Below are 21,046 nucleotides of genomic sequence, written 5' to 3' on the forward strand. Positions count from 1 at the left end.
TATTGAGGATTGCAATGATGGCATGCTGATTAGGGCGGGAAGGAACTGTGCAGGGAAAAAAAAAAGAGAATTCATCCCCCCTCCCCACGTGTGCATGCAAGCACACACACACACACACACACACCCACACACACACACACAAGGCACACACACATACCCACATGCACGCAAGCACGCACAAAACACACACACACACACACACACACACACACACCCCACCACAAGAGGCTGCCTGGACCTGCTAGCGTCCCAGGAAAGCTTTCCGTGATGTACCCTCTAAGGTCCACCACTGTGATTAAGAAAATGATTTGCAATGCGAAACACGTGCAAGTCATTGTTCCTCAATCAAAAGAATAATGAATAGGCCGGCAAGCTGTTGAGCAATGATAAATTGAATTAGGCATATAGGTAATTTCATCATTTTAGTCTCTTAAATGACAATGTTGTCCTTAAAAAAATTGAATGTTGAGAGTAAATTTTGAATTGCTGTAACACAAATGTCTGTAACTCACAGCCAGCTGTTTAAGTTAATAGTGGGGTGGACTGTTGGTGGCTCGTTTGGTTGAGGCACCACGCTGTACTGCAAAGATGAGCCCCATTGTCTCGGATCGAACCCAGACCGTGCCAGTACTCACCGTGGCCTGTAGCTCCATAGGGTGAGACGCAATTGCTGATTGCGTCGCACAGAGTATGGGAGGGTTATAGTCAGTTTTGGCTACAAAATTTAATCGCTGTTCAGCAACCCTTGCTGGTTGGTCCAGTGCCCGCGAACTGCATGTGAAAGGTCTTCCTCCAACTCCACTTGGTGCTGTCATCTGTGGTATAAAAAGAAGCAGCTGGCGACACAACATGTTATGGAGGAGAACCGTGGATTTCGACACTCCCAAATTGTATAGCGTATACAACACAGTACGATCTGACTAAGGCAATTTTGTCTCCTACATCCAGAAAATATGGACAGCCTCGAGAAAATCCCATGCTAGTCTCCAAATTGAAGGCACACTGCAATCGACTCATATATTTTTACAATCTGTACTGATTATAAATACACACAGAGAGGTAAAACAAATTGCCCCTGGTGAGGAAAAAGTTTTCTACCCATGAAAATGAATCAGGCTAACTATTGATTAGATGACTGCCACAATAAACATAAATAACAGCATTTTAATTGAATGGGTCAATTTTTCCTTCTATTGAATCTTATTTTATACTTAAGAACGAGAGCAGCAAGGATATGTGGTGATTGAATTCAGGCCAAACGTGCTGGGTGATCTCAGGGGAGAGGAAATTGAGTCAGAGGCGCTGTGTTGCTGGCACTGGGACTCATGTGGGCTACTGTTTCTCTGTGTATGCTTTGTGTTCCTAAGCAATGCACACACATAGGGCAAAGGACAGTGCCACATTTCGTGTGCACACAAACACATGCATAGAAAAAAGTGTTGCTACTGTCACTGGGGTTATTATTATTATTATTGTTGTTGTTGTTATTATTATTGATTTTATTGTTGTTGTCGATGTCGATGTCGTTGTCATTGTCGTCATGGTTGTTGTCCTCGTCGTTGTTGTCGTCATTGTCATTGTTGTCATCGTTGTGATTATACCAAATGAGCACTGGCCTTATAATGCTCACGTTGTATTTGTTTATGAATGAATATGCTAACCCTTACATTCAGCCACCCACGCACAGACTAGCAAAGGAGCACTACAGGCCAACGATCCATGCTATACTGCTTCGGCTTGAGCTAACTGTCTGCATCCAGGGCTGACGCTCCAATGTTTATGTGCTCAGGTCCCAGACCAGGGGAGTACTCTTTGCTAGGGGTCTGTGAATCATATTTGCAGTTGGATTTCTGTGTCTCTTCCCTGGAGGTGGGGGTGGATGGTTTGGTTACAGAACCAGCTGGCCATCTCCATGGCAGACATGATCCTTCTAGAGATCCTGCCAGTGGCAACAGCATCCAAATTAGCAATGGGTCTGACAAGATGCAATTTGACAAGGAAAATGCATAATGATCAGCATTTATGTAGATGCATCTGTGTAAGAATAAAGTCCTGTACTGCAGTCCAGGAGCAGGTAAAGAAAACAAGTCATTTATAATCACAACTGCAGCACACAGTAATGTGTAGCAATTGGAGACATATAAGATTACATCTCATAAAACAGCAGCAAAGATTAGATAATAGATATACTATATATATAATATGTGTGTGTGTGTATGTGTGTGTGTGTGTCTGCGTGTGTGTGTGTGTGTGTGTGTGTGTGTGTGTGTGCGTGTATGTATGCAAGTATGTGAAGTCACAATATGTTATACTCTTTCTTATTTCCAGGGGTAAGGTATTCAAGAATATTTGGTCTTTTTTTTGTTTTAAACAATGTAGACTAATTTCATGCAATTCTCCCAACTCAGAAGGTTGTACTTCTCTAGGATACTTCCGTGGGCTGTCTGTCAAGGACTTCCAGTTGTTTCAGATCTCAAGAGGCTTTAAAGTTATTGTTTCTGCTTAGCCAGATTGTAAGGCAATGCCACACATAGGGATAAAAACATTGTCACGCATGGCAGTAATATCAAATGTGTTGAAAATCCATGCAGTTGAATTTAAGCACATTGACTGCATTTTTAACTTGATTATTTAAATAGAGAACAAGAATAGTACAAAGGTTTGTACCTTAACACACGGGGCCAGTTGTAGGCATCGCCGATAAGGGTGGTTGCCATTTATCTGGAGAGACATTAAATGAAGGGAAAGAAAAAGAAAACAAATCCTTACGCTGCATCCATGATGGCTGTGGTGCAAAAGGAACCCCTTCGGACCACCATCTACTCCCCTCCCTCCCCCTAGTTTGCTGATTTGCAATTGCTAACACCCCTCTCCCCCCACTCCACTTCACCAGTTCAGAACCGTTAATTCCACCTCCATACCCACCCCCCACCCCCCCCCCCCCCCGCCCAGCCCCCCATCACCCCCAAAAGGTTGCAGTGGCTTTCCCACCTCCACCTCCACCCCCATTCGCAATCTCACCTTGGGCAGTAGAAAGGCAAGAGTCATTCCCTTGCATGGTGCCCTTGCTATTGCTTTAACGTCAGAAGCCATTTATCTCGGTGTTTATGACTTCTGTCTTATTTATGCAGCACAACCTGCAAGCTGTTATCCAAAAACTTATATAAAACAAGTAATAAAGAGCAACAATCATAATATGCATTTATGTATTTCCCTGGAATTACATATTTTTCTGTTTTATGGTGACTACAGCATTCTCCAAATAAATAGCTTGTTACTGCTGCAGAATAGATGTGAAAATAACAGTGGTTAAAAGAAGTAATTACAGAAATAAAGGGTATATAAAATGGTAAACGCTATATTGGAAATAGAGAACATAAACTAATAGATTCAACATCACTATCAGTAAAACATACAGGATTATGCAACAAATTTTGCTAGGCACAGTGGATTTGTACCACAGATCAGCTGAGCAGGGCCTCTCTTGCTGTGGGGAATATTATTGTATGCAGGGTGAATCCATGAGTGGAGAAATGACATCAAAACTGCTTGCCCCCATGTGTCAATAATAAAAACTCCAAGGTACTGGTTGGGCTTCAGAAGAAGGCCTTGCCATCTGAGTGTAATAGAAAATCAAGCATCGATTTCCCCTAACACTGGAATCTCTGTGCTCACTGAGCCTAGAGTCCAGAGGGTATCCCTGCTGTTCTTCAATTACCCAGGGACCAAGCTGCATGAGCGGCCACTGTCTGAGAGAGAGAAAAACAAAGAGAGGTGTAGAGAAGGCAATAGAGAGGGGGAAAAGAGTGAGAGAGGCAGAAATCTTGGCCCAATACATCAGTTTAATGAAGGTGGCAATGACAGATAGAACCGTGGAGCCGCTTTGCCTCTCAGATCAATAGCCTGGCTCTTTACGGCACACTAAATAACGCGCTAACTGCAGACTGACACTTATTTCTGGGAATTATGGTGCCGGCGTTGTGCTCACATCTTGTTTACAGAGTAATTTGGGTGGGAGATTTTTCAATATGCATGCCACTGGTTTACAGCAATGAGACGGGCCTTTTGTGGCAAAGACTGCCATGCAAATAGATGGATTCCACTGCAGCTGAAGCCTGTCAAAGAAACAAAACAAAAGCATCCTTGTGCGGAGTGCATCACTAGCACGTTATTACAATGTTATGACACCATGACTGTCTTGTCGTTGGACTCTACCATAGACACATTTTTGTTTGCTTTCGTTTATTATTGGTTGTCAAGGTCACCGTAATTTCGCAATGGAGTCACTTGCTTACCCCCTCCACATCCGCCTCACATCGACTCTCAGCACAACCTCTGATTATAAACGGGCGGTGGTCTGTCAGCCGAGTCACAGTGCTGTGGTAATGGATTGTAATTGCGCTGCTTTCATCCACACGAACTCCGCACACATTCCAAATGTTCTCCAGGCAAAGAGAGAGAGAGGCACTAAGCCTAATATCACCAGGGTCTGAAAATAAATGTAATGCCTAAAGAATGTTTGCTCCAGGGTGGCTGTCAGTGTTTACCACTAATTTCAAAATCTTCTTTCTATGTTCAGTTATATGGAAATGAGACACTTCTCAAGGCCTGATAAGCAAATAAATATCTGAAGTATAATTGAATGTAAGTCTGAACAAGTTTAGATTACGGAATGTTCAAAACCGAAGCTCTGTGTATTGCCCTGGTTAAATCACGTACAAATCACGCACAATGCGTCCTGAACATATGGGCAAATGACAGGTATGAATGCGCTAATTAAACCGCTAGTCTTTTAATTCTATCTGCTCTTCCTCTTAAAGCTGACAAGCATGCTGACATACTGACACAAACAGGCAATCATTACTCCATCATGGCACATTATACAAAACAGCAGGTTGTTTGAAGTGGAAATAACAGCCTCACTATTACTGGAGACAGGAAAAACTAGGACTGTTTTCAAATGAAAGGATGGACTTCAAGCAGCACTGTGGACTGTACAGCTGTGTGCCTGTGTGTTAAAACAATATGAGTTGGGGCTGGACTTGTAAATCAGTGTCACTTGCAAACCTATACGCGGTTCATAAAGTAAGTCTGTGAGATTTTCCTGCTTGTGGAAAATTCACTTTTCAATGTTGGTGCTTAAATCTAGACAACTTGCCATTTGCTTCTGTCTACCCATTGCACGTGACATAGAAACCCCCAAAATGGCAGCGCATCAATTTAATTATGAAGAAGGAAAACAATCTAATATTCCAGACACAGTTCTGAAAGGGTCACTGAGTTGCATTAAAAATGCAAAACACCACAAAGCCAAGTGTAAGTAAAAGTCTAAAAACTGTGTATGATGATGATGATTATAATTATAATAATAACAATAACAATAATAATAATAATTATTATTATTATTATTATTATTATTATTATTATTATTAGTAGTAGTAGTAGTAGTAGTAGTAATAGTAGTAATATTGTTTTTTCTGTGTATTATTATTATTATTATTATTATTAGTCAAATTTACATGTAATTAATTATTGAAAAATGTAAATGATTCTGCATCTTATTGGCTTATCATAGTGTATTCTTTCCATACAGTGCATATACGGCACATGCCAGGGGGCCAGTAGACACAGTGGGGAATGTGAACAGAGCCAACACCAGTGGCTTTAAATGGACATATTCTCGATAATTTCCATTCCTTTTACTACAGTGAATAATAGAGCGTACGGGAAAGACTGAAACTGGTCTTTGTATTGTCAGCTTCAATAGTACCTCAGTGAAACCCTTGCGTGGCATGTGGAGCATCAATAGAAATAGCTAACAATTACAAAATGACACTTGAACTGTCGAGGAGCACTTCCCAAATGACTTGAGGTACAATAGAGAATAAGTGTGCTGGAATATATGTTTTAAATATCAGTAAAAGCTCAACACTTCAGAATGTTATTCATGATCAAAAAAGGAATATTTTAGGGATCTGGAGTAGCGTCAGCTCTCCCGTTTACATACAACTTTTGCATTCATGCAGCTTCACTGAATTATTAATGAGGATGAAGCCATATTTCAAGCACCTTTTTTGCTGATAAATATTAAAGAATTAATGCACATGCTACATTTTATATTTAGCCGCCAAAGCCGCTTTGCTTGCTGTGAAACAGAGAAGACAGCCACAATCTCAAAGAAGCTTATTCAAATGATTTTAAAAGCCAAGTTGTCAACACCGAGGCGGAAATCAGACACAGAGGAACAACATGGCAGATGGAAGAAATCATAGCATGGATTCGAAGAATTACCAAGATTTATTTTATTTTTAAGAAGGACATAAAGAGTCATTAAGACTGAAGATCAGAGACAGTCACGGTTCCCCATGATTCCGTCCACCATTGTTCATTCATATTTCTTGGTCTCAACTCATAACAGATCCTCACTGGACATTTTTTTTAGCTTGTGTTTATCTCCATGTAAAACTTGAGGCTGTGGTTCAGGATTTATGTGATATCTCACAGAATAAGAGAGATGGACCTACTCACCTGTCATTAAAATGTAAATTTAAATAGGTAGTGGTTTGATATTTGCCAAAAGATTTTCTTTCGAAAGCAATGTACCAGGAAAACTGTGATCCAGGTTTGATTGGAAGGATTATAATCATTTCCAGCAGAAGGCCGTTTTTTATCCATAAGAATGAAACGTATATGGACAGGAAGTACTTCCGCACCATGGCTTGAAGTTGACTTCTTCTTGTCTAGTACTGTTAATCCTTGCTGAAGACAAGTGTGACAATAAGCTCTCTGTCTGAACTCAAATCCTCTTAGGGAAAGCTTTGTGAGTAAACTTGCCTTATGCAAATTATAAACCCCATTAGCTTTGAAAAACTAGTCAGCTGCATTGAGATTAATGACTGGGTGACTACTTGATTTAATAGGGTTATTTCAGTGCTTCTGGGGGAATTAAACAGTAAAGTTAATGCAAGACATTTCTCACTGCTGTTTTCAATCGCAGTCTCCTGTGTTAGAATACTGCTTTTGTGGACAGAGAGGTCTTCATGCTAGTGCTTGAGTGGAAAAAAGGTTGGAAGGTGAGAAAAGTTGTGAGAAAGATTGCTATGCTGAAGATCTGCAGATATGCTTAGAAAAGTAAGACTAGCTGCATGGAGCCGGAACTGCATACTAGTCAAGAAAAAAGACTGTCCACATTTCCCTCAAAAAAGTTTGTTACCATTAATCTGTGTGCAATGTTTGTGAAAAAGGATGGCTATAATTTCCAATGAAAAACCCACTGATGTCAAAAAATGTGGAAAATGCTTCACAGTACTAAATACGGCAAATTATTGGTTTAAGTGCTCCTTTCCACGTATTTGCAAATATTATTTTTATTGTGTATATAAAGCTAAAGCCCACAGTTTAGCAGTCTGGGAAATTTATTTTTACAGGAAATGGTTGTTATAAATTAGACTATTTGGATTTGCAAACACAATTAGAGATAAAAAGCAAAACATGCTCTGCAATGTTCCATTACATGGGGAAAATGGAAATCTTTCTTTATGATTTTTTAATTATTTTATTTTGCTTGCTTTGGCTATTTTCCTCCAAAGCTATGCAAGGGATTATGGGTACTTTCCAGGTGAGTCAATAAACTCCCTGAATTGTTGTTGTGTGATAAAGGCACAGTGTGCAAATAAATAGTGTTGCTGTGACAGATGTCCAGAACCTTTTGTCACTGTTAATCGCAAATGATTCAGCCAATCCACATACTTACCGTCATGCCCCTTCCCTTTTCCTACTGCGCTAGCCAAGCAAGCAGACACTGAAAAGTGAAGAGAGATTAGCTAAAGCTGATTGGACCCTTAATGTGTTGGATCCACCAAATCTTACAGTTGAAGGCTTATTCCGTCATTACACCATGCTGATGCAATCCTGTTGCCTGCCAACCCTTTGGGGGGTCATATGGATGGAAGTGCAAGAGAGATTTTGAAGGGTAGGATTTGTTGGGAAGGAGGGATCTGCACCATGAGGTCAGATGTGTTGAGCAGTGAGCAAGAGTCAGGGTTAAATTCCATCGTCCCCAGACATTCCATGCAAATTTGAGAAACTCAGAAGCTCAAATTTGAGAAGTCAGGCAGCTTGCTTTCAGGATTCCAAAAAGTCCTGTAATCCCTTCCTGCTGTTGCCGGATTGGCTAGGAACAACAGAACAGAGTTTGTGGTCTCCCACATATTCCCAAATTCTAAAAAAATATTTTTACGTTACCACCCCTGTCACAAAGATTCAAAATATAATATATTTATAATGATTAATCTGAAAGTGAAAGTGAAAACATGTTCGGTGTTGAAAGAAAAAGCAGAAATTAAGCCTACATTACTGGCATGTTCTGCATGCAGCAGAAGCCACAGCAACCCAGTTCTTTTGTGACCACACAGCACAGCTTAAAAAGAAACATCTGTACCATTGTTTACTTGTTGAACAGCTACCACTTTTTTGACAGGGCGCCCCCAAAATGAGATTTCCCCCCTGAGTTTGTGAATGCAGAATGATAGAGGCCACCATCGTGGCTCAGTGCATTCAATCAGACAGAAAGCAAGAGCACGAGATTCACTTCTTATTTTTCTCTCGCTCCAGCAAGATTTACAGAGAGCAAGATTAACCTGTTTGTCGAAGGCTCCCCATTTCTCATCAGTGTACAAGCAGGGCAGAATTTAGGAAAGTTGACCGAGTTAAGAAAAATGTAACTATAAGAAAAGCGTCTTTGTGCCCTGTATTGATGACAGGGGAGTGCTCACATGAGCGAGGAGCTGAAGGGAGAGGTGTGGTGACTGCGCTTGTCAGAGAGGACTGAATTAGTATGCTTGTTTAGGCCCGTGATTTAATAAGCATGTTTGTGGAACAGGGCGTTAATTTGATCTGGGTTTTCTCTCACCCGGCTGACCCCTGGGTTAAGCGTCTTCTCTCCTGCGATTCTGTTCTTTTCTCCCCTCCGTGTGAGCTGCCGGCGGGGTTGCCGGAGTCACCCGACGCTGCCATTCATTCACTGAGAGCCAATCAATACCTCCAACGCAGAGTCTGCTCAGCCTTGATTGATCTCAGCTATCAGCTCCCAGCATCTGCTGCCCGAATCCAGAAATGGTATGAGGCAGATGTCTTCCAAGCGAAAGGCCCATCTGTCCCACATTATTGGCCTGGATGAAATTTGATTTCTGTATCATTCTCCACTTTGGTTTGGTTAATAATGCTCAACTGTCCTCTGCTTTTTTTCTTTTCTTTTTTTTCCACCTTGCATTGGAACTGCACCTTCATTTTGCTTTTAAAATAATGAGAAGAGCAGAAGAGGCAATGTGACTGCTTCAATGGCCGTTTCGCCCCCTAGTGGTGTTACGGTGCCATTGCCAGAACCCCTGCATTTTGTCTGTGAGTGAGGAGCTCTGCCTTTTTAAGTGCTCCTCCACAGCCAGTCACAGGCAATAAAATCCTATCTGAAGATCAAAGTTCTTTTTTGCTATTTTATTACAATACATCAGAAGTCTGACATTTATGTAATGTTTTAATACCGATGCTGATGCTCTCTGGCAAAGTACCAGGCACCTAAATTGACTAAAGCATTTCTTTTCTAGGTGTGCAGCTGTAAAAATAAATATAAGAAGTTATTTATTTTATTTATAAATTTGTAAAACTGTATCTTGTTAGCTTTCTGCATTCCCCCTCTCTTTTTCAGAAAAAATCCAGAAATGAAATTCTGTAGCACCTCCTTCTTGTCCCAATGACTTATCACAGTCGCAGCACCACCCTGTCTGTCTCTCACCCACATCACTGCTAATGGACACAAGAACTAGAACCTTCCTTTTCCCTCCCCTCCCTCTCTTTTTCTTTCTCCCTCTCTCTCTCTCTCTGTCTCTCCCTATCTCGGTTTATCTCTCTCTCTCTCTCTCGCCCCCTCCAACTATTTAATCTCAGTTCTCTTTGACAATACTAACACATGAATAGTTTAAATAGCACTTAAATAGCTTTGCTTTTTATTCATGTCTTCAGCATACACTTTAATGCAGTGTTTTTGTTTCACCCTCTCTTGAACTTAATTTCTTTAATTCAGCTCAGATGGGCTGTATTCTCAGTGGAACAGTTCCTCGAGTATGCAGCATGAGCTTGACTGTTTGATAAAAAATTATGCTTTATTATAAAATAACATCATATTTATTTCCTAAATTAACAGTGCTTCAGTATTAATTGTGTTCTAGAGGCAGGCAGATTACATGATCTCCATTAAAACACAAAGAGTCATGACACATTAAGCTCTTACAAATAATTATTATGCAATAAACCCCAGTCACTTCACTCCTTTAAGGAAAAGGGATAGTGTGAACTGATACACTGAGATATAGCCAACTGTAGGATGGCCCTCTAAAAAGAAAAAGGGACCTGTAAAGCCAGTTTTTCCATTCTCTGTTGGTCCATCAAGCAAACAAGTGATCAATCATTCAGCCTAAACTGAACTGATACTAAAATATTTCTGAAGTTTTAGATGAGTGAAGACTCATCTAAAGTCTCACATATTGTAAGGTTGACATTGTGAAATATAATAACATGCATTTTATCCTGGATCCGCATGTATAGCTTTGATTTCCTTCAAAAGTTTACACAATGTTTGAATGACCTTGGCCTTATTTTTTACATTAATACTTTTAACGGCAGGCCTAGAAATTGCCGGTTTTAAATAATGACTTATAAAAGCGAAGGCTTTACGAGATGAACACAAAGATTACAAAGACAGTGCTACCCCATTAGATGCTTCTGTTTGAGGCTGAAATGCCAACATTGGTCCGTAGAAACTATTTTTTAATTCAGTTAATTCACTGTGAATTCAGATTCAGCTATGTTAATTCACTGTGAATTCAAATTCAGCTATGTTAATTCACTGTGAATTCAAATTCAGCTATGTTAATTCACAAACACAGTGTGGCAAAAATGAACAGAACCACGTGTGCTGTGCAACAAACAAAAAAGCATGCAGTCAAAGACAAGCTGTGATTGGGTCCCAGCCTTACTCAGATGAGCAGTAACACGGGGACCCACTGCATAGACTGACTGTAAACGCAAGGAGAATAACTGTGTGTAGGCTTGTTGTAGAGGCTTCAGACAGGCATTGTGGGTTGAAAGAAGAAGCAGGTTGGGCAGTAATGGATAGCCATGTAGTGGTGGCTATTTCCAGTCCTTTCACTGACAAGTAGTCATTTGTCCATTTGATTCAGTTCACTTATAAAGATTTGTCCACTGATTCGTTCATCAGCTTGTTCAGTAGCACTTCCAGTCTGCAAAGGATCCATGGGCAGCCTGCATTCATCCAGCACAGATCCTTTCAGTGATTCCTCATGGCAGCAAAGCCCATGCAAGCTAACTGATGTGCACTGATGTTAAAATACATTTTATACACCTCCTCTCATTTTGTTAACTCACTTGGCACCTACTTATACACATTTATATTATAAAAGGAATAAAATTAGCCGTGGTTTCATTTCACTTGCTCGTGCCTGACTTCAATAACACATTGCTGCGTGCTCAAAGTCCCTTGGGCAAAATGCAATTTGGCCAAGAAAAAAGTGAGTTTTGAAAATACCCTCTATCAATGAAGACATATTATTAATATTATATTATGCAGTGAAATGGAGCATTGAATCGCCACAGTTTATGTGGCGTGGAATATCAGGATTTCTTTATTATTATAAACACTTGCCATCCCATTGGATTATTATCATTTTGAATAAGAAAATATTTGACAGTATTCAGCAAACTGAAGCCAAACGAATAAATACGAACAATTAAAATATGTGAATGAACATAGTCTGTTCATTTTACCTGCAGAAGATTTTAGATAGATTGAGATGTTGCCAAGTTTAACTAAGTTACTGGCTATACCACTTGTTCACAAATGACAACCAGTTGTTTCATTTCATTCATTCAGTTCAGTTCAGTTTATTCACTGATTCATTCATAAATAATGACAACAGCTCCTTAACTTCACCTTTATTTAATTGTAGAATTGGATAGAACAATTTTTTCACTTTCACAATCCTAAACCTCATCAATGACATTTTTGACAACCGATTGTATAGAAAATATTCAGCGAACTACAATAATGCAGACAAATGGGGCCCTATTTTGGTGTCAAAGGAAGCGCAAATGCACCTGGGCGCAAATGGAATTGTTTCCTCTCGTAAAAATGGAATGTTTTTCACCGGTGCCAGTTTTGTGGTTTTGTGCTCTGCAGTAAACATGTTTGCATCAACACTGCTTGGGCAGCACAATGGGGGTGTTGTGAATGGAAACATTCGGCGCTGTGCAAGTTTGGTGTTGAATAACGCGTTTGCGTTTAAACCAACCCAGACTAGGTTTCTATCTTAAATGACAGCGCATTGTGTTTTGGTGGCATTCTAAATGTGGTGCACATATGAATGCATGAAAAGGTAACATAGATGTAAGAACTATTTAGCTTATTTCAATGTGACTATTTTAAATGCAAGTTGTGTTCAGTTATGCAGTTTAATGGCAGCTATTTAGGAAATGCACCTGTATGGAGATAATAGTGTAAGCTAGGCTACGTGAATGAGAGACACAAGGAAGGCAGGATACCGGCTCTACACCTATCCAATGTCGTAAGATACACATTTGTCAAAATCATGGCTGCTTACTCCACAGCAACCCAGAACACTCCAGAAACTGGCTTTTAATCATGCGTTTGGCAGGGCTAGGTCTGTGATTGAAGGAACCTTTGGAATTTTAAAAATGTGTTTCAGATGTTTGGGTGGCTCGGGCGGTGCATTACAATACAGCTCTCAGAAAGTCAGCGCGTTCTTCGTGGTGTAGCTGTGCTCTGCATTACAGAGCCATAACCATACACCTTGGATGTGACATAGACCACACAGAGGACACATTACAGGACACACGGAGAGAGACATAGTCACATATAACGATTGCGATGGCGATTAGAGGCGCAAAGTTGACGAAAGCGCAAGGACTGGTTGACTGTGGAGCAATTTCCATAGTCAGTCTACATGTCTGAAGTGGATGAAAACTTGTTGAAGTGGTGAATTATTTTGTTTATTTTAAATAATGGTATTAAACAAAAACTGACGGAAATGAAACAAAAAATCTATAGTAAATTCAAACTAAACGCACCGTCTGCTTTCTGGTCCTCCTGTTCTCAAGTGTGATGCCTGCCAATTTGAAACAGTAGCAGCAGTAGCACGATGGTGAGCCGACGGTAGGGTGTGTCTGGCAGCTGCCTCCTGCTACTGGCCAGTCTGGGAATATTCATCCTGTGGAACTGTTCACGGAAACCACGCATTACAGTTTTTAGCACTGACATATAAATGGAAAATATGTTTTGTCTGAGGGGTGAAATAAATATTAAAATTAAAACTATTCAATATCACCTTTCTTTTGATATCACTTGTAATGGTTCATAGAAACGTTCATAACAGAGACTCTCTCTCTTCGGCCATGACGCAGTTAGCAGTTGGGGCTAATGCACTGTTTATAAATGGAAAGAAAAGAGCAATCTGATCGGCAATAAAGAAACCTTCATCGTACCCACTTAATTATTTTTACCAAACCGGTCTCTTTTATAACTGCGTTGTCGCTGTGGTAATACCTGGAGACAATTTTTATTTTTAATTTTTAAATCGAGTTGGACACACCATAGTTCTCCAGGGCTTTGAGTTACCGCTAGCGCTTGACAATTGGTGTGAAAATAAGGCCCATAGAGCATCAGAAACACCAAATGAATCATTCCATGGAGGTAATGCAGTGTTAAATTCTACGTTAAATTCCTCCAAGAAGTATGAATCGTTTCGACTATAGAGGCATGGCATGGTAAGCCTGAAATTGTTTCTGCTTTAAAGTAGCCTGCCTTATCAGACTGATGTAGGTGAGCATAGAGAACACAGAGTTCAGAATAGCTGGAACTGAGGCAGAGCGGGGCGCTGTAGAGGATGGGGGGTTGAGCAAGGGTGGGTAGTGCCAAGCTGGGAATATATAATTTTCTAATTGGCAGACTGAGCTAATTACAGACTCATTAAAGAGCTTCTAAATTAGCATGTGCCATTAATGCCGCTTGGTACAGAGGGGTCGTTGGGGACAAGTCAGCATTTAATTAAACAGGGGTGGGGGCCTGAAATCTCAAGGGTGTAAAAATAAAAATAAAAAACGGAGGGAGGGGTGCTGCCTTTGTGGAGGGGCCATTCCTTACCCGTCGTTATAGGATGGAGCCATAGGAGCCGTCAGAACTAAACAGTTCCGATTATAGGGAATCCCCACTGGGGGAATTCAAGCGCGGATCTTTCCGCCAGCCCCTGTTCCTCCCAACAGCGGAGTTTAAACGCGGCTTTGTTCTTCCAAAAAGCTGCGCTCTTTTATTCCTCGGGAAGCATTATCGCTCTTTCAAACGTCTCTCTCCCTTCCTGTCTAACTCTCTTTGTGCCAGCCAGGGGCCTTTGTCAGCTGTCAGTTCCAATACTCCCGGCGCAGGCAGGGTTGAAAAGCAGCCCTTCTATATCTCCCGCTTTCTCTCTCTCTCTCTCGCTTTACCGCTCTCTCCCACTCTAGCACTTTCTCACGATTCTTCTCTGCCTCTTTTTTTCCTATCTAACTTTACCCCCTTCCTGTTTTCTCTCTCTAAGTCTTCGCTTTGTTCATGAAAGGAAGCACGGATTCAGAGAGCGCGGTGAACATGTCAGTTATTGGTAGGATTGTATAACCTACTATGGTCTTCATTGTTTTTTTTGTCAGATACAGGTTCAGTGCGTCAGGCTCAGTTTGCGCTTGCGTGTGTGTTTTGACAGAGCGCGTCTAGGGAACGGTGTTCAAGGGGAAGAGGAACGCAAGCGCTCACAGCCACCGCCGCGAAAAAATCTAGCGCCCCGGTCCCTGTGAGGGAGATGAATGAAGGAATAAACCAGGCCTCTAATCCGTAATAAAGTCTTTGTAGATAATACGATTCCTGCTCACCATGCTGTGTCATTCACTTTGGACGACCCATCGGAATAGCCCTAGAAGAACTTTAAATTAAACAAGCATATTTAGTGCAGTCAGCACAAAGCTGCTTATGTGAGCTTGGGGAGAGAAGGCAGTTGAAATGTTTGCTATGCAATTCCGAGGTAAAGTAATGCCATATTCCAGAAAAAAAAAAAAAAAAAAAAAAATTTGCTTGTGTTTACGCATGCATGCCACCTCTAGAGCTGAGGTTTGCCAGGGCTTTGTGGGAAAGAACACTGTAAAATGAGAATTTTCCAGATGACCAAAATCCCTTCAATTCCTGACTTATTTTTCGGCCTCTGTTTTCTCTTAAAGACATTTACATTTCAATATGTTCTACCAGAGATATTTTTAGATTTTCTATCCTTCCTCCCTGCCGTTATATTGTACAAAACATTCTGATGTCATATAGACCTGTCATTAAATTGTTTTACACAATGGCATTATTTAGGCATTCTTCCACTGCAGCCTGTAGTCAAATAATACCCACAGAGGTAGAGGTCCTTACTCACAGAATGGCCACTAGGGTGCCTTGAGATAAAACATTTTGGGAACCTCTTCTTTATCCATCTTAACTGGTAGAAATAATTTCATCAAAATTACTATCAGCAGTGTCAGCTGAAAATATGGGATAGTCTTCCCTCCTTTCATATTTCTTAGTTTTATTGAGACAGGGAAAGCAGTTAGGCTAACAGATAGAGAGGGAGTGACAGCACAGAAAGTAGCAGGGACCGATCCTCCTCCCATGCCAGGGATTCGTCAGCTGCCCTACGAACTGCGCCATACGTCAAGCTTCTTGCCAGCTGCTTTATTTTTAACATCAAAGTGATGAGCTTGGCATATTTCTTTCGGAATTACTTTAAAAATAAGGAACAACTCCCAGCCAGTTAAAGACTAATGATTAATGAGCCAAATTGCTACGTGAACTCTGGCCTAGACTTAATTAAAATTTTAACCTAATCACTGATCATAAATTATACCCGTGAGGCTTGTGGCATTTTAGGGATGAAAAGTACAAATTGTACTCAGAGGTATAAATGATTACACTCAAGAAAAAGAAAATCACGCCACAAATTGGTTCTGTGAAGAATTGTGGTATATTGTGCTGGTTACAGCCAAGCAGTCAAATTTAACTAGAGTATGCTGTATGTTTAAAGGCAAATCGTTTGGAGTTACTCAGGATGTAATGAAAGAACGTGCCAAACTACATACAGTGACCAAGGTTGTGATGATTCTGGCTTGCTGATTGAGATATGCCCCTGTGTCTTATAGGCAATCAAGTTCTATTGTGACAGGACACTGATGGCCATGTGTCCCACTGTCTTACAGGTGCTTACCTCAGGCCTACCTGGACCTCCCTCCACTGCACTCTTTGGCCGATGGACTGTCCGAGGCTATGACCTGTGCTGTATGTGTATGTTTGTGTTTGTTTGTTTAATGTCAGGGTCCAATCACTATAATTTAAGTGAAGCCTGTCCATTCACATCTGAGTTAACTGACCACAACAGCCCAGAAAATGAGGCTAGTGATTATTCCATTACACAATTATTCTGCCATTCAACCACTGATGGATTCTATGTATCAGTTTTTAAATCCTTGTTCATTTTTTGCCAATTAGTTTGCCAATTACTTGCCAATATTCCTGTTCTTATTTAACAGATATTGCATTAACATACATTTTCCTTCATGAAAGAATGAGAGAATGCAGACTTGTGCTATGAGTCATTATTTAAGCAGAAGGATCTGACGTTTTATACCGTGCTTTGGTAATTTGAATAGGATATCTTGGGTTATCAATCCCTTTTGTCCAAAGGACAGAAACGGTGATTTTAATTAATCCGTTCCTTTGTTCAGTAAATGCTGTAATGTCCATGATGGATAATGTCTTGTTTGCAGTTAATGAACTAATTTTGCTTTCAGCTGCTGTGTTTTAAAATGGAACTGAGGATTGCTTGTAAAAATGGCTTTGTAAATTCAGGGTCAACAGTCATTGACTCATTCAGATGTTTTCAGGATTGTCAAATATTTAGTTGTACTGGATCTACGTATAAAATAAAAGTGACACAGATGTGTATCATTTGTAAACGTATATTACTACATCAAAAAAGATATTCTCACAATTATGATTAGCCATCTTATTCACGTTGCTTCTTTTTTCTGTTACACAGCTGTTACATTGTTTTATGATTCTGCAAATGAAATCAGTTATTTCATCATTAATTTATAATAAATATCTCTTTGTGTATGAATACTGTTTAAAAGAATTATAATTAAAAACTTGTGAGCAGAGAAGCCCTGTGTGTGACAGCTATCTTTTGATGACAGAAGTTATAATTCAGCGTGTGTGTCTGGCTTATTTGTGCCTAGCCATAAAACTCAGACAAGAGCTACTTTATCTTTGCAAGGGTGTAAAGTGTGATTTTAGGATGGTGAACTGAAAAGACAATGGGCTCTGTTTTCTGGAATCGATGACGTAGGGTGCATGGGTACAGTCAAGAGCGTGGCGCGTGGGTGCACTGGGCGTGGCTACTGAATGTTGGTATTTTCATGACTAGAGTTGAGCAGCACACAGCTCAAAGTGTGTGGTGCATGTGGAAAAAGGAGATAGTTAGCTAGAGCAGACATCAATGAATTTCAGTTATGAGTTTGTTACCGCATCGATAACCAGCTAGATACAGTATATGAGCGAGAATATATGTGCCAAGTTTATGCCAACTTTGTACAAGTGGTACATATGTGCATAGTTAATGTTTCTGGTATAACAGGGAAAGCATCCAATCGTCTCAATACTTTCCTCCTGTATCACCAAGTAATCACTAATTATCTGAATGTTAATAGAGTGGACCCCCTTTCGATTCACATTGATGAGTGGTTGGGTAGAAGGAGCATACAACTGCACGTCTGCAATTGATGGCTCCCAAAACCCTGGGAAATTCACATTTTCCCAGACATTCTTGTTTAGTTTTGAGCTGGTGGTCAGGTGATGAAGGAAAAACAATGTACTCTCTTGCATGTTGTACTAGACTAGTACAAACTGCATGAACAGCCCAACTGACAGATTGCGTTGCCCTCGATGTTAGCTGCAATTATCCTGTAGCAAACTGTCAGGTTTCGGGGTAGGACTCAGAAGCAGACCAAAAATCCGAGAAATACTTGGCAATTTATTATCACAAACAGGGTAACAGAAACAGCAACAGTCTCGTAATCACTATACAGGCGTCGGTCGAAAATCCAAAAATCCAAAATCCAATCAGGCAAAGGTACAAAACAGGAGCAGTGACCAGGTCAAGGGAACAGGCAAGAGTCGAAAACCAGAAGCAAGAACAACAGAGCAGGCAGGCTAAATTCGTAGTCGGATTAACGGGCAAAAATTTGAAAACCAGGAAATTCAGTTACACAGAGTAGAAGGCTCGAACGGCACTGAAAAAAACAGAGGCACGATCTGGCACAGGCTAATGGGGCTAACAGAAATATATAGCTAAGGAAACTGAGTGGAAGATGAGTAGCAGGTGGAGACGGCGGCAGAGGCTTGATTGCATGATGCGGTGAGGCTTGATTGAATAATACGGCTGAGGCAGACAGGCAGGACTGGGGGCGGAGCGTGGGCGGGAACCAGGAACCTGAAAACCAAGGCACACCCCATACGCTCACACACACACACACACACAAAAGCATACATACAAAAATAAAAAATAAAGAATAAAAATAAATAAATAAATAAAGAGAAACAGGAACAGAACGGAAACTCAGGCAGACCTCCTGACACAAACAAATTCATTTTAATGACTGGCACATAATTATAATTTAAAAATGTTCAAATTCAAGTTGTGTTTATTGTCATTCGTCTCATTACAGACGGGTGTAAGAAAGAGAACAGAACACAGTACCCCCGGGACCACAGTTCAGTATAAGAACAGCCATAAACAATTAAAAACAGTGATAAAAAAGTGATAAAAAAGACAATGAACTATAAATGCAAATGATGAATTTTTCCTGATTGTGGGATTTATATCAAAGTCAAATTGGACAGCATATGATCCACAAAAACCATTGATTTGTTTTTCAATAGGATGTGATCATGCTCGCATTGCCCCAAAATTAGCAATCTGCCATATGCTGGGCTGCGAATTATGGCGTAGACCTGGTTTGAGCAGGCTGGTGGTGAGGGCACAAATCATAGACCAAACGCACTGGAAAATTGCAATGAGCTGCACCAAAAATGCAGTACAGTGCTCAATCTTGACTGACACACCCCCAGCTGTGAATCTCCTCCCACTTCGGCACACAGTGAGTCAGGAAATTATCAAACTGCTCAGGCGCATCAAAATCCATGATGAAAATACCACTTTGCCAGTGCAACGGCTCACAACATGCCATGTTCTAGCTGGAAAATAGAACCCAATGTCTTTAAAAAGTGATGATTTAAAAGAGGTTTTATGCAGTAAAGTGTCCAGTGTTAATTCAACTCTAACAACTCAACTAGAGTTGAAAGAACACTAGAACACAATTTTACTGTGTATGCTACACGTGACAAAGAAGGTGTTGTGATTATTTACTAAATCTGAAAAGGAAATGTGGGTATATACAGTACAGTGTGTTAAAAACATACGTTAAGCACAATCAAAAATTGAGATTTTGATCAAAACCAGCTCTGCTTTGAAAAACCCCAAAGTGAAATGAGTTCCTTCTTTTTTCCATTGCAAGTCATATTCAGCTTATGGATAAGAAGAAAATATGCTATATATGTTAAATATTTTTTCTTTTTTTATTCATTTGAATATGATTTCTGAGGCAAAATGTTCCTTAATACAGATGTCTGATGGCATGGAAATATTACATTGTGACAGCCTCAAGCAGTAAACTTTAGACTTGCAAAAAGAACTTTGTGTAGCACATTTCTTTCCACGTCTACATTTTTGGCGATTAGAAGTGTAAAAAGGCTTAATATCTTTGGACATTGCTCTTATCTGTAGAACTAAACATTCCATCTTCAGGAATGGCATGCTGTGGACTCTTCACAAAGGCCAGAGGTCACCCCCTTTGCCAGCAAAAGTATGGTCTTTGGGCCAGTTTCTCTCCATGTACCTTCCTATACATAATTACCCATGCTATCAGTGTAATCAAAATAACAGAAGATAAAAATCTCTTTCCAGTCTACAGTTGCACTGCAGCTACCATTCTGAATTTAGCAGTATGATAAGCCATAATGATAAGCAGTATGATAAACTTACAATTTAGCATAGCTTATGTGATCTACTTTTTTTTTTTAATGAAGACTTGGCTTCAAATTCCAATAAATTATTAAAGGCATTATGTGTTATATTCTGTTTGTTATTATTGCATAGATGTATCCATTGTGTTTTGCACAGAACTGGAAAGAAGGATAAACAATGAAAAACACGAAACACTGTTTTCAACTTGCTGTGGTAATGCTTTATAATAGCCCCCCATAACAAAGCATTCATAAGCCATCAATAAATAGTTTAACATTTTTAAATACACTGATAAGCAAATAGTACATGTCTAATTCATGGTGAACATAGATACATTCATAATGATGTTGATAGATGGCGAGTTAACTGTTTACAAATGCCATATAAATAATATTATGAGTTTATAACTGCTTAACAACAGGTTTAAGTCCATGAATTGTCACCACATCAATAAGCTTGGAAGTCATAAATTCATTACTTATAAATATGTTTACTAATGTGTAACTATAGCCTACTGACAGTATATAAATAAGTAATAATGATTAATAAATGGCTTATAAGCTTTATATTGATGGCTTATGAAAGCTTTATTGTTGGGGGTCATTATGAAGCATTATCCTTGTTGTTTACCTTGAGTTTGATTCTGTTGCCCTTAAAATGTATTTCTTTTTTAAAAAATGTTTATTATTTCAAATTAGTTACAGTGTGAAATTTGTCTGTAAATGTGTTAGGCCGTGGAGTTGGTCTATGATTAAATCAATATTTTTTTAATAATATTGTTTATCTGCTGTCATAGATTTGAGCATAACTGCTACTTG

At 39.9% G+C, this 21,046-nt stretch overlaps 1 protein-coding gene across 1 annotated transcript in view; it reads left to right on the top strand.

The window, feature by feature from the left end:
* The window catches only part of tsnare1 (T-SNARE Domain Containing 1), a 165,849-nt gene extending 145,953 nt beyond the window's left edge, over positions 1-19,896 (top strand). Inside the window, exon 12 of the mRNA XM_035389640.1 lies at positions 16,345-19,896. The gene's annotated coding sequence lies outside the window, so the exon portion shown is untranslated. The remainder of the gene's footprint in view (positions 1-16,344) is intronic.
* Positions 19,897-21,046: the final 1,150 nt, after the last annotated feature.

The sequence above is a fragment of the Anguilla anguilla genome, chromosome 1 (assembly GCF_013347855.1).
Source record: "Anguilla anguilla isolate fAngAng1 chromosome 1, fAngAng1.pri, whole genome shotgun sequence".
Classification (NCBI taxonomy): Eukaryota; Metazoa; Chordata; class Actinopteri; order Anguilliformes; family Anguillidae; genus Anguilla; species Anguilla anguilla.